Here is a 15,785-nt window from a genome sequence, read left to right as displayed (position 1 = left end):
GGCTGTGAGGCGGCGCGGGCGCTATGCGCCATGCAGGTTCCCGGGCGCTGGCGCAGGCAGGTTCCCGGGCGGGCCCACCGCGGTGTGCGGCGCTCAGCAGCCACACAAAAGAGCGGCTGCGGCTGCGGCTGCCCCGCTGCCCGGGACCGGCCCCGCCGCTGCAAGGTAAGGGCTGGGGGCGCAGGGTGGGGGGCTGGCTGACCGACCGACAGACCTACTGACCGCCGGCCGGGGTCGTCGCGGGCACCGGCGGCTCCGTCGTGGGTGGGGCGGCAGCATCCCGCGGGTCCCCTCAGGGAAGAGGGGAGCCCCCGGGCGCGCCCCCGCCCCGCGCCAGCACGGACGGTGCTCCCTTCAAATCGGGGCTGGGGGCTGCTCTCCCCGCGAGCGGCTGCCCCCGCCTCATCCTATCTCCATCCTCATCCCATCCCCATCCCCGTCCCCATCCCCTGGTAACCGAGCTGCCCGCAAGCGGACGGGGAGCCAGGGTGAAGGGAAGCCCCTGCGGCATGGCGGAGCGACCGGCGCTGTCGCGATCGGCGGCGCGGGGCTCCGGCACCGGGGGCTGCCGCACGCCCGCTTGTCCCCGCTGTGCCCGGGGAGGCGCCGCCACCGCCCCCCGCCAAGCGAGGGAGAACCGGCGGCGATCTCCCGGGCCGGGCTGCGGCTCCGCTCGGCTCCTCCGGGGCTGGGCTGCGGCTCCGCTCGGGTCCCCCGGGACGGTGCCAGCTCCGAGTCCGGCCCGGCCGCCTCAGCCCTTCTGTGCCGGGACGGCGGCTCCCGGTAACGCGGGGACCGGCCGTGCAGCATCCGCATCATGTCAGCGTTTTGTGGGAGGGCGGGAGGCTTAAGTCCGTTTGTCTCAATAGAGTGAAAAGAAATGCGAGAGGAGCCCTCCTGTAATGCAGCACAGCTCGGAGTTTGCATTTGGTTCTGATTTCATGTCTCCACTGTGGCAAAAGGATCAGCGTCTTTGATCCGCTCCTTTCCCGTTCCCTTCATCATGAGATCTGGAGGGAAAAAGGGTGCTCAATTAATACCTGATTTTCCTTGGGATAAACAGCATGAGATATTATAGCATAATCTGTTTGCCTCTTATTGAACAGTTTTTTGAATGTGTGTGTGTGGTGCCTTGTATTGCCGTAACAAAAGGGATGGGGGTGGGGGAAAGGAAGGGAATACTGCATTTAGAGCTGCATCTTGGAAAGTCAGACTGCCTTATTTTGCCTCAGCTGGCAGTCTGTGCTTTCAGATTTACGTACTTTGCATCCTCAGTGTCATTTTGGTGCTTGTTGCATGCTAGTGAGGACATACAAGAAAGCAAATTTAAATAAAGACAAGAGATCAACGTGCATAGTACAGAGATAATGTGCATTGCAGTGATGTTTAAGAAAAGTCTGAAATTACTGTGACTAGTTTGAAAAATGCAAGTAGTGTTTTCAGTTGCATTACCTGACCAAGGCCACACTATAATCTCTCAGAAGGGGCTGAGAAATCTGTTTGCAGAAAAGATATTTATCTATTATGTCTGTTACCCAAGAATCCCTCATTACTTAATGAGTAGAACTGAAAAAGAGAAACAACTGCTGTCATAGTTTTTTGTGGTTCTGTGTAAGCCACAGTATTTCCAATATAACAGTTTAAAAGGGGAGGAATTCTAGTGTAAGTCCTTATTGCCACTTAAGGTAAAATACAGTATGTGCAGGTTATGTGTTTGAGAAGCAAAAGATTGACATTTACGTTAAAACATAAATGGCAATTTATCATTTTATTATCCTGATTCTTCTCCATATGGGACAGACAAGAGGATAGAGCTTTTCTTTCATATGTTGTTCTGTGAGAACTAAACTGCCAAAGTCGAAGCTGCTGTCCTTAGAACACTTTGGGATCATAGGATTTGTGCTACAGAACTGTCCTTATAACCCTGATTGTCAGAGTTTCTATATTCTCTGATAGTTTAGCCCTTATCTGTACTTGGAAATATCTGAAGCTATTTTTAAAAATGCATCAGCAGCTACATTATTGCTCCCTCTTGGTCCCTTGATAGTAGTATTCTTGCAAAGGCCATAGATGCTCAGCTTTTTTGGTCAAAGTATTAGAGTTCTAAGGAGAAATCTCTAAAAGCATGTTTTGTGCAGTTACTTGATTAATGCCAGTTCAGGCTGGGGACTGGACATGAATTTAAACAAGCTAGGTCTTTAAAGAGTGACCTTCGCTTAAGGCTGTGAGCACAAGAAACCACTTCAAGAAGCATAATTTTACCATCTCTCCAGCTTGTTCTGATAAGAATATTTTCTAGGAAATAATTTGTGAAAGTACCATGGTTTAAACATCTTTCAGTTAATTTTCCTGTGCTGAGGGTGGAGAAATAAGAGCAAGTGACCTGTTCCAAGCTACCAGCTCACAGAGAGGCATATGGTGGATTCTGGTTCAGAACAAATCTTGATTGTAGCCTTTGAACACATCAGGGTTTAGGTGCTTCTGCAGACTTTTATATCCTTTTCCCTTGTAATCTATGTTTAAATAAACAAGGGAATTATTTCATGCTTTAGGCAGTGCAGTGGTAGAGACTGAGGAGCAGCCCTGCCAAAAAGGCTCAGAGGGCCTGGTGAACAGCAAACTGGACGTAAACCAGCCACATCCGCTGGCAACAAAGACAGCCAGGAGCATCCTGGTCTCTATGAACAATAGTGCAGCCAGGACATCAAGGGAAGTGATTATTCCCTTCTGCTCAGCACCCAGTAGGTCACATTTATAACACTGTGTCCAGTTTTGGAAGTTATTAAAGACCTGGAGTTCAGCAGAGGCCACTGAAGTGGTTGGGGCTGGAGGATGAGCTCTGAGCAGAGGGTGAGAGAGTGGGGCCTGATCAGCCTGCAGAAATAGAGGCTATGGGGGGACCTAACAGCAGCCTTCCAGTCCTTGTAAAGAGCTCCCCAGGGAACCAGAGCCAGACTCAACACAGTGGCATGTGCCAGAGAATGAGAGACAAAAGGCCGAAACAGAGGTTCAGACTGGATACAAACAATATACTTTGCCCCACAAGGATAATCACACATGGAGACAGGTAGCCCAGGGAGATTGTATGGTCTCTGTTCTTGAAGGTTTTAAAGACCAGACTCAATAATTCCCTCAGCAAACTGATCAGGGCTCATTGATGACCTTGGTTTGAGCAGAATGCTGGACAAGAGATCTCTGACATTCTTAACAGCCTGAAGCGTTATGATCCTACTGATCACTCTTAACACCTGTTATGTTTGTGCCTACCCATACGTGATGCAAGAAGCAGACATGTTTCCAGAAGTCAGATTTTTTAAGAAAGTTTAGAGTTTCCATTCTAGGACTAATCCAGGCATCTTGGCAAAGATGGAACACAGTATGATACATTAACCTCTATTACCTGTGAAACAGAACATTACATTAACACAAACTAATACCTTACTATAAACCTCCCAAGGAAGAGATATTTGCTTGAAATAAACAAAAAGAAGTGCACACTTGCAAGCAAGAGCTTTTACTAGGAGGTATCTTTTGGCACTACTGTGATGCAATTAAAGGCTTGCAACATTTGTGCAAGAGATGTAATGGTAGTTGTTACATTTAGAGAAAATAAAGCACTGATGCAGTCACATGAGCATCACAAGTTGAGAGGAAGAACTGAAAGCAGAATCAGAATTCACTGATTTTTTAGACACTCAAAAAACCTGCAGTTGCTGAGTCAAATGCTCATTATAAGTACTTGCGAATGCTTTTAGTCTGCTGGTAAGAGTATTACATGTATGATTTTTTTTTTTTCTGAGGACCCATGAGAGCTGCATGAAAAGCATCTCAAGACAGCACCATGTGATTGGTGAAGTGTTTAGTGCTTTAGGCTTTTGCTGTCTGCAGGAGCTGAACATGCACCACTTAAGCTTTGTCATAGCATCCATGAGAAGAGGACTTCCATTCAAATTCTCAGTTTTGTTTGAAGGTCTTAGGTCTTATCTTGGCTAACAATACTATTTTTTGGAAGGAAGGCCTTTCACAACTGGTAAAAAATGTATGGATTTAACTGTTTATTTCTGATGTTGGTAGGCAAATGCACTGTCACTTGAGTACATGACATTTCTCTCCTTTTTTATTGCAGTACTTACTGTCTTCATTCACATGCTGCAGCAGAGGAAGGTGATTTGCACTTCAAGAGGAGTAAATTAGAGCTGAGGAAAGACTGGTATGGAAAACTCTGGGATTAATAGGTGCTTCCACCTAAACTAAAGAGGAAGAACTAGAAGCCCTGTAGGTAGGGATGACAAGGAAAAAATGTTGTTGTTCTCAGATAAGGTTTTGTGAAATAATGCTGGAGATGCATACTCTGAAGTATATTCATGCATGAAGGGATCATTTTCTTTTGAAATAGAAGGAAATGAAGAGGAAAGGAAAGTTGGCAAAGTTGACAAAATATACGTCAGTTATAACAATGAGAGGTTTGCAGTCTAGATAAGGATTTTCAAATAATACTTCTGCAATGCAGACATCCACTGATACCAACCCGGGCTTCCAGTGGGAGCTGCATGAGGAGTATCTTGGGATAGTTGTCTGGTTTGAATTATTAAGATGAAGTTTCCTTCAGAAAAGAGTCCTCCTAGGAGGAATTACAGGCTTAATAATGAAGATTCAGCTACATAGAAATTTGTTATTTCTTTGTTCCTTATAAGGCAGATTGAATACTTCCATTCTATTAATTGAATGGAGTTTTTGAACTTTGTTTTGTGCATTGATAATAGGAATATTTGCGAGCATATCACCAGTTTGCATTATTTCCAGATTGCTGTCGTACCCTTTACTTTCTGAGAGATGCTTTTCACAGATGCACTTCTCAGCTACAACCTTTGCATAAGTTCCACTTCCCAAGTCAATTGTGCAGTAACCCTAATCATTTTGCAGAGGATTTGGAAATCCATTTTATTTCTGAAATATTCTCCAAGAGAGACCTGACCTTGCAAGTTTTTCTTGTGTATATATTCTACCTTTTTGTCACGTGTTCACAGGATCTGACCCTTGAAGATTTAGTGTAAGATTTATTTTATTTATTAATTTAATGAAGATTAAGTGTAAGAAAGAAAGATTTAGAAGTCTTTCACCTGAGTACAGAGGTTAGAGGTAGCTAAGAATTCATAATGTGCTCATAGCAGGTACGTTTACTTCTTTCTATCTTGAATGTACAAAACCAGCAACATGCAGCTCACCCAAATACAGTTCTGTAACACTGACCACGAGTGTTCTGGTGAGGGTGCAAGCCTAGATTTGACCACTGGTGTCCAAAATGCCAAGGGACGTTATGTAACATGGGAATGTGTGGTGAGAAGCACAACTTCCATAGGGACTGCACCAAACTAAGCAGTATTGTAAGAACCTTGGAGAAGAGAAGGAGTAGCTGTGTTTGGCATTCACTGTTCAGGTTCAGTGAAGTAGCTGATCTTTATGGGAAGAATAATAAAGAAAATATTCCCTCAATGCCATCCACAACTTTACTGCCTTCATCCATTACCCAGAAACAAAGGTGCTTGGGTGGACTCTGTCACCCAGTGTGCTCTTCAAGATCAGAAGAACAGAAGTGTTAGTTAACTGTGACTTTTCCTGCTCCAGCAACATGGTAAAATGTGCCTGAGTTACCGAATTAACTGAAGAGAATGAGTGTTGCACAGACCAGATTCTGTTCAAGAGTGACATAGGATTTTAATTTTTTTTCCCAATTGCCAAGAGTGAAATGGTATCAATAAATTGACATTCCTCTCAAGAATCGCTGATACAAGCTACCACAAAAAATTATTTCAGTGCAAGGGCAAGTGCACCCTTTTGGTTTAGTCAAATCTTAAAATAAATCTCAAAACTCATGTTCTGAAAGCTGAGAGATGCCTTTTCAACACATCAAGGGGAGTGTATGGAGGTGGAATTGCATGTTTCTCATGCCAGAAGCAAGATTGCTTCAGAGCTGCTATGCTCCTCAAATCCACATCAAATCTCTCGCCTGGGAACGAAATCTTGTATTTAAACACTGTTACTAAACATAACTTTGTTGTTGTTGTTGTCTTTTTGGTTGGTTGGTTGGTTTTTGTTTTTTGTTTTTTTGTTCTTCCTCTAACCTACAACTTTTGTGTCTGGTAAGGATGGCCATTCTGACTGGTACCAGGTTTCACAGGGTTGCTGTGCTGTCTTGAGTTTCAAAGACCACTACAGCTACTGATAGCTGAATAATCGTGAAGGCATTTTCACAAAGAACAGAAATATTTCTGCTTTTATAAAATGATCCAGTATAGGAAAGAAGCAGACTTGCATGGCTCCAAATTCTTACTATGCAGCATTGTTGCCATGCTACCAGATTGCTTGCCTTGATATTTAAATTTGCCGTCAGATTTGTATTTTAAAAAAAATGAACTGTTAACAGTACATTAAAATATAAAATAATCTGACAAGACATAAGCCTCATCATCAATTTGTTCATGGTTTTTTGGCCTCTACAGATTTTAATTTTTTTCCTAAAATAAACCTCATCATCACAACAAATCTCAGATATGCATGAACCAATGAAATATGAAAAGGTTCTGTTTGGGAGTGCAATAAAGGTTTATATCAAAGGAGGAATATTGATTATAGTTTCCATACTTAAAAAAATATGCATTTTGCCCACCTTATTAAGTGCCTCTTGTCATCTTTTGTCCTCTCCAATTTAACACAACAAAGGGGAATCAGAGTATGATGATATTTTCTTGTTACTGATGTATTGTGGAGGAGAAAGGAACACTATTTCTATATATGTGTGTGTATAGATATATATGAAATGTCCTTTAGGAACAAAATCTTGTGTTACTGGAAGACAACTCTTGATTACAGATAAGGCAGCTTTAAAAAGAAACTTATCCCTGTGATATTCTTAGCCAGTCAATCAGTGTGGCTTTAATTATGTAGAAGTATTTGACATGTTATGGCCCAGGAGATAAGAGCTGTTGCATACTAGATGAATGAAAGGGAAGGAATTCTGTTGGTGACTAGAAATTCCATGCTCGGAGCTGCATTAGAGACATAAAATGAGCACTGGAAGGGAATGCTTCCTAGTAAATAGTGATTTGCATTGTATTGCTGATTCCAGGATTATGATGGTTCCTGGTGGCAGAATTTTTCATTTCTGGTTAACTTGCTTTATTGATTGAAGAGTTGCCTTGAAAATATTTGGGTAGTATCAGGAACGTGCCTTTAATTCAGTTGTGTTGGTGGGAATTTTTTTGTCTGCTTTTTTTTTTGTTGTTGTTTGGTTGATTGGCTTTTGTGTGTGTGTGGTTTTTTTTAATAATTAAGGGGTTTTCTTTATATTTTTAGTGGTAGGTAGAAGTCTCAGTTTTCACCAAGTAAAAGTTGTGATACTGTTTGTTTTCAGTACTTGGAAAGAGACCACCTTAAGGTTTTTCCATATCTATTCCACACCCATCTGCAGTGATACTAAATGATCTGTATAGCATGTGTTTAATTTGGTATTTGTCCACCATTTATTATTCAATTTGTATGCATTATAACTGACCCACCAACTAACAAATAATGATTTGGGGGGAAAATGGAGGGGAATTATATATTACAGCACTACTATACCTTTGCAACAATATTATTTTCCTTCCTGTGCAGATATCTATATTTATTTTTAAAGTTTTTAGTCACAGTTCAGTAAAATACCTGTCTTATTCTTGAGCCAACACTGATTTAACTTAGATCTGTTAACATTTTTTAGTGTTGGGACTCTTATGGTATTTCACAGTTTAGTTTAGGCTCCAGCTGTTGGTGTGTGAGAATCACAGCTTTGAACTCAAACAGGCTCCAGGAATGAAGAAACTGAGTGTATTGCACTTTAAATGTTTGCGGACAATATGATACCTTTAATTCTGGAGTTTTTGTGATTTGCAGTGCTACAGCAATTGTAGTAGAAACAAGTTTCTTAATATCAACCAGCATCTGTTTGAATGAACTAAGCTTGAGTTAACAGTTTTCTTTCTGATGGTACTTAACATTGTTATAAACACTCATGATAAATATAAACAAGCCAAATGTCATCCTGAGTTTCTCAACCAGCTGTTTTATCAGTGAACAGTCCACCTACTTTCCTCTGTTCAATGATATTCCTATTTAAAATAGGAATTAAGAAATGCAGTAACCTGTTACAGTATTGGTAAATCCCACTGGAAGGTTAGGAAACAAAAGCTGCTTATTACTGCTCTAAGTTTCTCACCCTCTCCATGCCTTTGCACAATGAGTCTTGTTTCTTGACAGGATGAAATCCATATTGAAGATGTTATCTCTGTCCTCATTGGATAAACTCATGACTAACTGTGGCTGCCAGCGGAGGTTGACCCTCACGGACTGGTTGACAGCTTGCACCATGGTTGTCACACTGACACATTGACTGTCAGCTCCTCAGGCTGACCCTGTGGCAGCCCTTGTCCCTCCTTCCTCCAGGATGGTTCCTGTGCCTGAGCTGCATGCCAGCTCCTTGTCACAGGATCATCCTGGGGGACCCTCCAGCATTGTAAGGACGAACAAAGGGGAAAATTAAAACAGAAATTCCTAAACAGTGAAGTTTGAAGTTTACCATACGTAGTGGCATCCTGAATGAAATGGAGGTGATTGGAAAAAAAAAAAATCAAAAAATCTATTGTAGTGGAGCCTATGAGCCAACCAAATGTCTAGGACCCCTCAGTGGAAGGCATTTAGAAGACAGCAGTAGACTGTCTTTGCTCAAAAGACTGACTTGTGTAAATAGACTTCACAGTTTGGTATCTTCTGTTTAAATTAATCTGACAGAAGAAAAGAATAGTGTCAAAAAGTGGTACCAGGCCAATATAACCTCATATTATGGTAGCAAAAGATTGTGAAACACTGGATTTAATCAATAACACACAGACCAAACATTTATTGAAAACCTGAATTATAGGTACGACTGTAATTTTCGGAAAATACAACTTAAATGTACCTAACTGGAAAATCTTAATTTGGTTCTGTTACTTAGTTGAATTTTGCTGTTAACCTTCTTGCTGGGTTAAATTATAAAGATAAAAATAATTACCTTTGTAGATTAACATATTAAATATTTTGTGTATATAAATATAAATTGCATGTGGATAAAAAGTTCTCTGCTCTGGAGACTATAAAAGGATGGCTTTGCAGTTATTACATGTTTTTCATTGTTGTTTTCTTTATTAGTACTGTGTCACTGAGGGTGGGAGTGGGGGTGTGTTTGATTTTTAAGCAAACTCTCCAAAGTCATCTTTATTAATTTTTCAGATGTAGACTTACAGATTTTTAACCTCTTTGTGGCAGGAATGTCTACAGAATATTTAACATGATGAAATCTTGGTTAATGGACTTTTCCACAACACACATAATTTAGGATTTATTTACCCCCAGTTTAAAGTTGTTACTACAGCAAATACAAGATGAAGAATTGAATGGAAAGGAATATATAATGTGACTGTTCAGGGTTTGCATCTGGTAAAGGAGCTGCTATCAGGAGTTGATGATGCCCTTGTAATGCTAGGCTACATAGGATGGGAGAAAGTTGGATCCTGCAAGGAAGCCTTTTAGGAGCCTAAAAGTCTCAATCCATTGGGAGAGCCCAGGAGAGGTTCACACACCCTTACATAGTTGTTGTTTTACAGAGTGGGCAATTTCTATTATTAAGGGACTGTGACATATCTTTAAGTGGCTGGAAGTTGACCTTTGATTTCAACTGGTAGCAGCTCAAGCATCTTTCGACTTCAGTTTTGCTGCGAGCTGCAGCCTTCCCTGCAGTGCTGCTGTCCCTGGGAATGTCCCACAGCCCCAGTAGGACTATGACTGCCTGTTGCTGCAATACAGGAACTTCCAGTTACCACCAGGAGACTGTTGTGGGGCAGTTGTTCAGTTAATTCAGTTGTTGCTGATAATTAGAAAGGTGAAACAGAATTGCCCTAATGATAGAAAAATAGACATTGTTCCAGTTGTTAGAGGAATTACTCTACATTTGACTTTCCCAATGAGCACAAGTTACGTAATTAGTATTATTAGCATCATATTCTGCCAGCCATAATACTTTGTGTCACATATCTATATATTTATGCAACTGTAGACATTACTTTACTTTAAACCAGATATCAAAATTCATGTACCTATTGCCTTGAGCATCAATTGAAGACAAACCAGTCTATTTATGAACAAATAATGAAATTACTGAATAAATTGGCAAGACTCAAACTGCCATTTACATTCTTGCCTCAGTAACTACTTACTGCATGTTTAGTGATAAGAGATGCAGAGTTCTGAACTGCAGAATTCACAGATAACTACAAGATAGACTGACCCACAATGTACTATTGTGATGCCTTAGTGATTTTTCAACCATTTTATATTTAAAGGAAAAATGCTAATTCTTGAAAGTGTTAGCCAAGTGCGTAGGTACATTTACTGAGAACCTAGGAAATGCATACTTATTTAAATACATTATGCAAAACTTTATCTTACAACAAATGAAATAAAATGCTGAAATGAAATTCTTGTTTTCACACTAGTTTTTTATGTATCTATTTCTAGAGATATTAGAATATTAGAGAATATTATTTCATTAATATTCCCCTAGTCCTTTGCTAGTCAATGTGTCAGGTATGGAGCATGAAGCTTCTTGTGTGTGGGTGTTTTACATATTGCTGCCCAGCTATAACCTTGCCATACAGCAACCTTGCACTGCAGGATTAATGCCTTTTCTCCAACAGATCTGCTCCACACAGTTTTTTTCTGTGTGATACATTATTTTGCATGCTGCAGTTAAGCCAGCTGTAGTCAAAAGCTAATCTCTTGTTTAGGCCAACTCTAGTTCTAATTAACTCTGCTGACACTGCATCTTATTCAATCACAGAGTACACTTCCTCCAAGAGAATGGCTGAAGCTGTATTAATACTTTTTAGGATACTGTCTAACAGTGAGTTTTTAGTGTTCTGCCTGTTGTGTGCTGCACTGCTGCCTGCTTAGCCTGTCAGTTACTGATAGGGAAAGTCTATGTACCTGTGTGTGAGGAAAAGAAAAAAAAAATCAGCCCAAATGCCAGCTAAACTCTCCACATAGGTAGGATTTTGATAGACCCCTAGAACTCTCAATGTTCCCATCTCTGGGAGAGCACAGGAGAAGCAGAGAAGACAAAGAAGAGATAGCCAGCTATCATCCCCTGTGCTTTCATTGAGCTAATGAGCATGAAGGAGTGCATGCACACAGTCCAAGATTATTCAAGAGTCTAAAAAGATACAAATAACATAGTATGAGCTGCCAAAGGCTCAAGCCAATCTGTTCTATCATTTCTGCTGGAATATTTCTGTTTACTTTTATTTTCATGATGACAAATGCTACAGCTTTATCAGACACCTGTAGAGAGCAGGATCTACCATTTCATTTAAAACAGTTGCTCTTGCCTATAATGACTTGGCAAAAGTGAGATGAACATTCAGTTATCATCATGAAGGTCCAAAGGGGAAATGAATCCTTCCTGAAACCTTCAGCAGGCTGATGTGTAAGGGGAACTATGCTCAAGTGATAATTTATCACTTCTGGGATGATGATGAGGTATCATCTTCCAGTATCAGGTTTGAATCCTACAGATTCTATTGTGTTCTTACAGAAATCACCTAAAATCAAGATGCATTTTTCCAGACATGGTCAGAGCCTTTAAGAAATATTTGGTCCCTTGATTTTGTTACTGGAAACATTCAAGATAGGGAATAAACATAAGGGGTAAACAAAGGGATTGCTTTGTTCCCCTGCTTTGTCTGATGAAGCTCAGTTCTTCAGTTTTCAACAACTTCTCCAATTAGACAAGATCCACATCCCTCTTTTCTTTACATGCCATTAGGACCTAATGGGATAAGACTTGTGCATTAGAACCCAGACAGCTAATGGTGCCTCACTTCCTAGCTGTAAATCGAGCAATTTAAACAACAGAGTTGACACCTGTTTCAGCACAGGAAAGTCTGTTAAATCAAGAATTTCACTTGAACTTTGCCTGCAGATTTCTTGTAAAGGGTTTTTCCACCTTTACTGAAAAACTTTTTCAAACTAGAGAGTAGACAGTTGAGATAGTCAAAGTCACATTTTTTCCTAAGAATCCTTTAACTGCGGGCTTATTGCATGCATATTTTATTTCATCCATGATGGATGTTGTTTGTACTTTATGTAGCATCAGAAAAGAAATGAAACTTTGAAATCTTCTGTTTAGGCAATGAAGATATTGAGGGGAAAAAGAAGGAAAAAAATTAGCTCAGTTCTCCAAAACGAAAGAACACTGTCTTTGGTATTGCAATTTCACAGATAGAAATCTGCACCAACTAGTCTGTTTATCTGCTCAAAGCTCTTTACATAACTGACACTTTGTCATCTTCTGTCTATAAATTATAGGCAGTCATTGCTGGAGTGTCTGAGTAACCAAACATAGGTTTTGCTGCTTTGCATATAAATAGAGCTACAGTCCTGGATGTATGTGAACAGAAATATGGACATGAAGACATTCTTGCTCTTCAACTTGATAACAGAAAACCCCCACTTTTAATGCCATACATCTGTGGATGCTGGTATAAATATGAAGCAGATAACCTCTTTGGCTCCTTTAAAATAGAATGATGGAAATTGACTTGGTAGACAGATGTGAGTGCATAAATCATATCAAACCCAATACAGTTTGTTACATGAAAAGGGCAAATTAGGTAACAAATTTTGTCAAGTGTTTTTCACTGACTTGGTGAAGAGAAGACTTTCTTCAAATGTTATTCTTTGTGTTGATAGTACAATAGTTGAGACAGTTCACATCTCAGAAAACTCAATCTGGATCAGCCCAATTTACATCATTCCTAGCGTGCCACAGTAACATCTGGAAATAGATCCTTAAATTGAACAGGAAATTCTCTTTATCTAAATATTCACCTTACTAACTTACTCTTCCTGAAGAGTCTTTCAGTATACAGAACATGTTACAGCTGGAAAATTTAAACAGCTGTGTAAATGCTTGGTACTTTTTTTGGAAAGCAAAAGCTCTGTTGGTACAACCATAAAACCAAGCTGAAGAGAGCTAGACTTCAAAGGAACTGTAACATCCTAAATGTAAAACTCCACCGACCCCAACTGAGGATAAATGATGATATCATTACTTAAATTATACTGGTTACTGTGGATGATCCATCCATAGCTGATTGCTTATTTTTAATGGCATTAAATAATTTGCATTGCAAATTCTAGGATGGTAGGCTATTTTATTTTCCAGCCAAATCAGGTCAATTCCACCCAGGTCCTCTATATCCAACAATCCAATAGTGAAGAGCATTTTGGCTATCCTGTTTTTCATCTTTTGTTTGCTTAAATTATATTCTGTTGAGCATAAAGGACAGATATTTTTGTAAGTTCACTGTTGGGTTTCACAGATGTAGGTTTAAGGAGATTATTTATGCTTTAGGATTTAACATCTACCAACATGCTGTTCATTTGCCTGATATCACGGGGGACTAGCTCTTTCATTTGCAATTTATAAATCCTCATCTTCAGACTGGTTTTCAGATAGCTGGATGTTTGAAACATCCAGCAGTTATTAATTTAATGACTTTTGTCTCAGATGAACTAACAGTGTTTATTCAACCAATGTGATATATGATAGGTACAGGGTTTTGTTTTGGTTTTAAATTTAAATAGAATAGGTAATGCTAACCTGGTAGGTTGGAAGAGTCACCTTGGGAGCCCTCCCTTAGTTTGATGCATGTTTGATGAAGAATGCTGTTTTCTTGTGTCTTTCACTGATAAGTTTGGTGATTAACTTTCCAAAAGGACAACAGCAGAAGCTCAAAAGACCATATCAATGTTTTTCCTTCCAAAAACCTTGCATCTGGAATGAAGAAGTCCAACCTGTGCTCTGTGTGCCTAATAAGACCATAAATCTTTGAAAAGGTGGTAAACAAAGAAGTGGCTGAGCCTCATATCAAGTTTGTCTCATGATACCTCAGACAAATGCCTGTAAATGTGTTTGCTGTGGTTCATATGGAGTCTTACACTTCATGCAGACCAACTATTCATACTCCTGCAGGAGCAGCTCCATGCACTATGCTTGATAAATAAATCCTTTATTCCCTGTAAAAGTCTAGATCTTGGGATTGTACCAGTTTCCAATCCTGTTGTTCCTGGGACGGAACTGCCAGGTGCAGGGAGAACAGGAGCTCTCAGATATTTGCTGTGCAATAAATGATAACTCACTCATAAAGCAGGATGCAGGAAACATTAAAATGTGAGAACAGAAGGTGACATCAAAATGTGAGCCTTGCTTGAAATGCCTGAGTTAGCTAAATCTCTATTCTGCTTTCAAATATGTTGCCTATTCTTTTACAATTAAAGCTTAAAATTGTTTTTTATATAGTGCAATGATTGACTTCAGAATGACGAATTAAAAAATCCCTGTGAGAGAAAGCTTCATAATAATTAATATTATTATGCTAGAAATTTGAAAATAACCCTGCTTCTTTCTCAGTGGTTTTCATCCTGTTCTTTGGCAAGCATTTTCCTATGCTGTATTTCTTGTGCTATGAGAGCCATTCTGGATTGCTGGTAGGCTCAAAACTCAAGCAGTTTGTGCTCAAATGACCAAATGCCTTGATCTGATAATTCTGAGCTGGGATGCTGTGAGCTTTCAAAATGCAGTCTAGCATTTTACAGGGGGCTGCAGCCTCCACTATAGTTTTACCTAAGAGAGCTCATCCTGTATTCAGTTTTCTTTGGACTGTGAAAAACCAACAGAGGACAGAATTTCCCCATTGAAGTATTATTATGTTTTCAGAGCTACTAAATAAAAATTGTATATCCTGTTATACTGTAATTTTGTAATATAATGCGTCTTAAGCATGGTTTGGTATTATGAAGTACCACCAGATTATTAGTATTTTATGTAACTTTCTTCTGCCATTCAGAAATTAATACTTAGTCTTCTCTGATATTCAAAGACTAGAAAAAAGGCAGATAAACCAGAAAGAAGACTATGGAAGTGGCAAACAGTTGTGTATCAGTTCTGCACCTGTGGAAAGGTCATTTTCATGCACTAGAAAGCTGAAAAACTCTGCAAGATAAAGCCTGCAGCATGTAAGGAATGTTGAAACAAGAAAGGCCGGAGGCAGAACCTCTGGATCCATCTGCTGTCCTCATGCATGTAGTGGGAAGCTTGAGCAGATAATGCAGAGCAACTGGGGAAGAAAATCACTTCCAGAACTGGCAAATTTCCCCATTACACAACACACATACAGTGCTATACTCTGACAACATAATTTGACCTTGAAAAAGATGAAGTGTTCTTCACAAACATCCAGAAAGTATTCTTTGCATGGAAAGGTACTCAATTTTTTGCATTTAAGAGAAGAATTCATTATTCCGTGCAGTGCCCATGTTTCATTTTTTATGTCTCAGTGGTGTTTACTACAATTGCAGATACAGATCTCTACTGTTTTCATATAGGTGCAGCTGATCCTGACTAGATTTACTCTTGTTTTGTTTCATAGTTCTACTAAAGCTTTCAATGAGATTTGTTCATGAGGCATCTTGTACTACACACAGAAGTACCCCAGGGCACTGTATAAATTAATATTCCATCCATGAATGTAGCTAGTAGTTAATTTATCATTTGGCAGTGAGAAACAAGAGACTGGATTACTGATTAATTGTAATGAAGCTGAACAGGATGCTCACGTGTATGCTGAAACAAACTATAATTGTAGTGACAGCCT

General features: G+C 39.9%; 1 protein-coding gene across 19 annotated transcripts in view; it reads left to right on the top strand.

Moving 5' to 3' along the window:
* APBA2 (amyloid beta precursor protein binding family A member 2) overlaps positions 1–15,785 on the top strand; it is an 89,543-nt gene that overhangs the window by 581 nt on the left and 73,177 nt on the right. For 3 of the 19 annotated variants that reach the window (XR_015275844.1, XR_015275842.1, XM_086849096.1), the window contains exons 1-2: positions 75–165; positions 4,127–4,210. The exons of 5 other annotated variants lie outside the window; for them this stretch is intronic. The gene's annotated coding sequence lies outside the window, so the exon portion shown is untranslated. Of the gene's footprint in view, positions 1–52; positions 166–4,126; positions 4,280–15,785 lie in introns of those variants that run through there. 11 more of the 19 variants (XR_015275845.1, XM_086849105.1, XM_086849097.1 and 8 more) reach the window with 6 other exon arrangements.

Source organism: Cyanistes caeruleus, chromosome 13, assembly GCF_971803275.1.
Source record: "Cyanistes caeruleus chromosome 13, bCyaCae1.hap1.1, whole genome shotgun sequence".
NCBI lineage: Eukaryota > Metazoa > Chordata > Aves > Passeriformes > Paridae > Cyanistes > Cyanistes caeruleus.
The sequence above is the reverse complement of the archived record's forward strand: the minus strand, read 5'-3'. Positions and strand labels throughout refer to the sequence as shown.